Below are 7,074 nucleotides of genomic sequence, written 5' to 3'. Positions count from 1 at the left end.
ACCAGATTGTATATTTCTATTAGATATGAAGCAAATCTTTTCCAAGAGAAACTAGATGCATGGCCAACTGGCCCAATGTTTTGGAATATTTAAACACACACACACTCACACACACACTCACACACACACAAACCTACATGCATATATACATGAAATGCGTGGAAATATACACATATTTGTGTGTGTGGGTTATGTATAGACATGTTTACATATGTATACAGACATATACATATGTGCTTCTTTGTTTTTGTGTGTAAATGATTTAAAAGTTTGTGGAATCCATGCCATAACCAGCATTTCTTTTCTGGCTGTTAAATCCTGGGTGGATTAGGTCCAGTGAGTATGAATCGTCCAGATTTCAGTGTTTATTCATTTTCGGATATATAACCAAAAGCCAGATGCTTATCCAAATCTTAGCTGACATTTGCAAATCATGAATTTCTCACCCAAACCTGTGTGACCTTTCCTTTTGAGTTGCTATCAGGTTCAACTAATTCTGTTTCAGAAATCCCAGATGTCAGTGCTCTCAGGAGACGTCTAAAGCCCTCTTTTGTCCTTTCAATCAAGTTGCTCCAAAAGGTGCCTTTATGACGGTTTGTCCTTCTTTTCCAGGAGCATCTCTGAGTAGGAAAGTTTCTGTCTTAGTGGCAGCCTGAGGTTATACAACAAGCGATCCAAGCTCTGACACTTACTGGCTGTGTGACTTAAAGCAAGACTCTTAACCTGTCTGTGGCTCAGTTTCTTCATTTGCAAAACAAAAGAATAGATGATCTCTGGTATCCTCCAATTCTGCACACTATGGTCTGTGACTGAACGGTGAGAAATCTCCTCCATTTTAGTGGGAGAGATGATCCATGAGTTTCTGCATTTTGTTGGAGGGAAAGAAGGTAGCATGAGAGGAAAAAACAGTTACAGATCCAGAAGGAAAGCAATGTGGGTGATTCTAAATATTAGGGTTTGAATTCTAGGTTCTCAACAGGATTATGTGTAGATGGTATATTTTCTTAATAAAGGAAGTTCCTAAGAAGAATAGAGGTGTGTTACATATCTGTAAGATGCAAATACTGGCAAAATACCAGTGGGTTGATTACTAAGCTGAAGTTGAATATGCAGCATTTGAAAGACTTAGTAAAATGTGTATTTTAGGAGCTTTGTAATATAATATAGTTCCTGGTTACTGGAATTAAATATTTCAATGAGACTGATAAGATAAAGATGGATCCTTTTAGAGTAAGTACTCCTAAAGTCTCTGATAATAGGAAAACTAATGCCAAATGCTCTTTAGCCTGCATTAGATCTGAACATATATTTGGGCCACTTTTGTCTACATTCATCCAATAAAGAATCAGATCTGAGGTCCTATAAAAGACTTCTGGGTTAGGGGCACCTGGGTGGCTCAAATGGTTAAGCGTCTGCCTTCGGCTCAGGTCATGATCTCTGGGTCCTGGGATTGAGCCCCATGTTGGGCCCCCAGCTCGGGAGGGGGGGTCTGCTTTTCCCTCTCCTTCTGCCCCTCCCTTAGCTATGCTCTCTCTGTCTCTCTTTCTCTCTGTCTCAAATGAATAAATAAAATCTTAAAAAAAAAGACTTCCTGTTTATATATCATATTTGAAAATGGAAACTAAAAAAATCATACCTGGAGAGAGCCAATTAATTCACAATTGAACCAATTCAATTTCTTTAGCAGACCATTATTTCCTTGAAAGTTAGAGGGTTTCGGGGGTTTTTTGTTTTGTTTTGTTTTTTAATAATTTCATACTTCTTGTGCTTTCCCTACTAAGACCTGCTCAAAGACAATGGCCTTTTTGCAGCTCTGTAGCCAGGGTCTTTGGATTGTCTGGTGTGATTATGCATCTTTGCCTTTCTTCAGAGTTCCCTCTTAAGGTAGCTAGCTTTAATTGGGGTTAGAAATATACTCAGCATGGGCAACATGACTTAAAAATGAAACTTAACTGTAGCATTGATAAAAACTTTCTAGGCTTAAAAAATGTCATCAACAGAGTCTGGTGCTACTTTAATTATCCGATTTCTAAAGCTATAGTACATAATTCCTTGTATAATCAGAGCTTAAATTTTGAAGAAACTCATATGGGTGACATTTCCTCTCAATTTTGAATGGGGATTATTTTAAGAGGATACAGAACTTAGAAATATTTCAATGGAGTTGATATTTAAAGCATATTTAGTGGCATTTATGTTTTAATCTGCTTATTGACTAGGCATTAAAGAGAGCCGTTAGTGTTTTAGCAGTGATTAAAAGGACCAGAAATTGTTTGATATAATGAGCAAGGCAGTATTTCCAGAATGTGGGACTAATTTTTTTTTTAACTTAGAAAATGATGTAACCTCTTTCCAAAGAAGCATTACTATCTGAAGGATTTTCTTTATTTGTATTTTCCTTTGCCCCGGGACAAGGAACTTCATTTAGAGATATATTCTCCCAAATTACATAAACATATAGCCACCTGATGAATTCCGTTGTTGTGCCAATTTCTTATTTTACCTATATCTTCATTAGCAGTAACAGCAAGTAATTATGAAAACAATAATCACAAATCTTTAGCGATTGCCAATGTGAGGTTATGTTCAAGGTACCAGGGATACCAAGGTGGGAAAAACAGTTTTTTCTGTTCACCTTAGAAATAAAACTGCCAGTTATTTCACCATCAAAAATGGGTTTATGCGGGAACAGAAGACGATTGCAACCACGACAAGCAAGCTACGGCAAAACCCATATGCAAGTCCCCCCAACAGAGGCGAAGAACGCTCTTTTTTTTTTTTAATCTTCTAAATTTCCATTTCTTCTGTTTTTTAATTTAATTTTATTATGTTATGTTAGTCACCATACATTACATCATTAGTTTTTGATGTACTGTTCCATGATTCATTGTTTGCGTATAACACCCTGTGCTCCATTCAGTACATGCCCTCTTTAATACCCATCACCAGGCTAACCCATCCCCCCATCCCCCTCCCCTCTAGAACCCTCAGTTTGTTTCTCAGAGTCCATAGTCTCTCACGGCTCATCTCCCCCTCCGATTCCCCCCCTTCATTTTTCCCTTCCTACTATTTTCTTTTCTTCTTCTTCTTCTTTTTTTTAACATATATTATTTGTTTCAGAGGTACAGGTCTGCGATTCATCAGTCTTACACAATTCACAGCGCTCACCATAGCACATACCCTCCCCAATGTCCATCACCCAGCCACCCCATGCCTCCCACCCCCCACCACTCCAGCAACCCTCAGTTTGTTTTCTGAGATTAAGAATTCCTCATATCAGTGAGATCATATGATACATGTCTTTCTCTGATTGACTTATTTCGCTTAGCATAGTACCCTCTAGTTCTATCCACGTCATTGCAAATGGCAAGATTTCAGGGGTTTTTTTGATGGCTACATAATATTCCATTGTACATATCTACCACATCTTCTTTATCCATTCATCTGTTGATGGACATCTAGGCTCTTTCCATAGTTTGGCTATTGTGGACATTGCTGCTATAAACATCAAGGTGCATGTATCCCTTTGGATCACTACATTTGTATCTTTGGGATAAATACCCAGTAGTGCAATTGCTGGGTTGTAGGGTGGCTCTATTTTCAACTTTTTGAGGAATCTCCATACTGTTTTCCAGAGTGGCTGCACCAGCTTCATTCCCACCAACAGTGTAGGAGGGTTCCCCTTTCTCCGCATCCCCACCAACATCTGTTGTTTCCTGACTCTGACTGGTGTGAGGTGGTATCTCATTGAGGTTTTGATTTGGATTTCCCTGATGCCGAGCGATGTTGAGCACTTTTTCATGTGTCTGTTGGCCATGTGGATGTCTTCTTTGGAAGAATGTCTCTTCATGTCTTCTGCCCATTTCTTGATTGGATTGTTTGTTCTTTGGGTGTTGAGTTTGATAAGTTCTTTATAGATTTTGGATACTAGCCCTTTATCTGATATGTCATTTGCAAATATTTTCTCCCATTCTGTCGGTTGTCTTCTGGTTTTGTTGACTGTTTCCTTTGCTGTGCAAAAGCTTTTTATCTTGATGAGGTCCCAATAGTTCATTTTCGCCCTTGCTTCCCTTTCCTTTGGCGATGTTTCTAGGAAGAAGTTGCTGCAGCTGAGGTTGAAGAGGTTGCTGCCGGTGTTCTCCTCTAGGATTTTGATGGACTCCTGTCTCACATTTAGGTCTTTCATCCATTTTGAGTCTATTTTTGTGTGTGGGGTAAGGAAATGGTCCAGTTTCATTCTTCTGCATGTGGCTGTCCAATTTTCCCAACACCATTTGTTGAAGAGAATGTCTTTTTTCCATTGGACCTTCTTTCCTGCTTTGTCGAAGATTAGTTGACCATAGAGTTGAGGGTCCATTTCTGGGCTCTCTATTCTGTTCCATTGATCTATGTGTCTGTTTTGTGCCAGTACCATACTGTCTTGATGATGACAGCTTTGTAAAAGAGCTTGAAGTCCGGAATTGTGATGTCACCAGCTTTGTTTTTCTTTTTCAACATTCCTCTGGATATTTGGGGTCTTTTCTCGTTCCACACACATTTTAGGATTATTTGAAAGAACGTTCTTCTATAGAGGAAAAAAAGAATTTGGGAAGGCTGTTATAAACAAAAAGTCCATTGAAGTAAACTGGGGGTTGGAAGTATAGAGGCTTCTCATTGGCTGAGTTCTGACAGCTTCTCGTTGGCTGCACTGTTGCAGAAAGAGGAGGAGATAAGCCCTTCTTCCTCCTGCTGGGATAGTACAGTAGTAGCCACAGGCAAGTTCGGTCTCCTCCTGATGGATTTGCAATTGACAATGAGTGGTAGGGTGTGAGCTCTGCCTGCCGAGCCTCCTGACTCCATTTTAGTAAGGTTTCCCTTTAATAATTTTCACAGTTCTCTCAAGAAACTTCCAGATCAAATTGTTACACCGTAGTACAATGGCTGGTGCACCTAGGCACTTGGTGTTTGTTGAATATGAATGAGTGAGGGACTTGGCCCTAGTCCTCAGAGTAGTTTATTAAAATACTAGTCTAGATCCCATATGAATTCCTCATGAAATGAGCACTAACTTGACAATCAGTTATTATAATCTTCTCCATTTGAGCTATGTTTGCATAATGACAGAACACCCATCAGATCAGTTGCATTAGAGAAACAAATAGTCAAACCATTTTTCCATAATTGTTATATAAAATAAAAGATCAGTTACTAGGCCATTTTATTTTTCAATTTGTTTTGTTGCAACATTACAAAATACAGAGAAGAATAAACTGAAGTTACCAAAGCAAAGAGCAGAGACTTATCAGGAAAAACAATAACTTTTCTCAAACCGTGATGTGCAGATCCTGGTCAGTACCAGCAAATGTATGACCAAAGCTCATTTTCTTAGTTTTCTGTCAATACTGTTGCCCTCAGACAGCTAAGGTGAGTTTCTGAAAGTTATATATATTTAAATTTGGCATGTTTTTCACCTGCAAATCATTTTATTCAGTTTTATATCAAATCCTTAGTGGTACCAAAATAGATTTCATTTAATTTTCTTACCTAATTTTTTCAAATGTTGCATATTCGTGAAGAAAATTAATCCCTTTGTATGTGACTCAATTTCTTTTAAATACAGAAAGCATCCCCTGACTATATCTTTTCCAGAGAACATCAGCAAAATCTAAGATGAACACTTACAAGTAATTTGGATATGAATCTAAAGGAACAATATCTGTAACAGTCTTTTGTGAATATTGTTATAAAGTAAAATTAAGTAAATTAATGCAAGAAGTGCATGAGATAATCCAGAATAAGTCAAATGAGTATGGTCTGCACTTCAGCATCTCTACCAGGAGACTAACTCTTTCATCTCACCCAATTTCTGTTCTAGATGTAGTGGGGAAATACCATGTATGACCACATAAAGCTAGCAATTTTTAGACAATGGACACTATTTAGGGGCCAAACGACCTGGACACAAAGTGGAATTATCAGAGTATAGGGGCTGAGACATTAATGTCACAAAGAGGCAGGTTGGGTTAAGCTTGAAAGCTCTTTCTTTTTTCTTTGTTCTTCCATTCTATCTCTTTTTTCCTCCATGGAAAGTTGTCAACAAATAACTAGAAATTGCTTGAGCTTTCAAAATAATAGAAGGGAATAAAGATGAAAAGCAATGGAGAATGCATTTTTTTTCATAAATTGTGAGCATTATTGAAGAAAGAAATATTTACTAACATTTCAAGTATCTAGATAAATTTTAAAAATCTCATTACAGCTTTCATTTATTTAGTGCTTATTACATTTTGGACACTTTGCTAAAAGCTTTTAACACCTATACTGTGAATTTCTCTTAACAACTTTTAAAGTAGTTGTTATTCCCATTTAGGATATGGAAAAAAATGAGACTTTGAGATGCTAAGTAATTTGCACAGGGTCACATAATCACATGATGGTAGTGAGAATCCAGATCAGGTCTATGTGATCCCAGATCCCATACTTAAAGAGATTGTACTCTTAATACACTAGTGAGTAAAATTGTGCCATAATGTGTTGTACACCATCCACCATCAGTTGTCTGTTAATGATATCAACAATTTAATTATGCTTATATTTAAAGAGGAATGAGAATGGGAGAAGGAGGTCTTTTTCAAAGTAGAATTAAACCCATTTTTAAACCCATTTATGTATTGAAATGGTTTGGTTTCAAAGTGTTAACTGAGTACTTTTGAATAATAAATATACATAAATCCAATAAGAATTCACTTCTCCTCTCTCCACTTTTAAAAATTATGTAGGTATGGGGCACCTGGGTGGCTCAGTCAGTTAAGCGTCTGCCTTCAGCTCAGGTCATGATCCCAGGGTCCTGGGATCGAGCCCCGCAATGGCGGGGGGGGGGGGTCCCTGCTCAGTGGGGAGCCTGCTTCTCCCTCTGCCTCTACCCCTCCCCCTGCTTGTGCTCACTCTCTCTTTCTCTGTGTCAAATAAATAAATAAAATCTTAAAAAAAATTAAAAATTATGTAGGTATTGAGAAAACAAAGTTGTTAAAGAATAAGGAGAGCACAGTTTGAAGTAATTGTTGGCTGAAGTTTTCAGTACTTTTTCAAGAGGGT

Source organism: Zalophus californianus, chromosome 4 (assembly GCF_009762305.2).
Source record: "Zalophus californianus isolate mZalCal1 chromosome 4, mZalCal1.pri.v2, whole genome shotgun sequence".
NCBI classification, from domain to species: Eukaryota; Metazoa; Chordata; class Mammalia; order Carnivora; family Otariidae; genus Zalophus; species Zalophus californianus.
The sequence above is the reverse complement of the archived record's forward strand: the minus strand, read 5'-3'. Positions refer to the sequence as shown.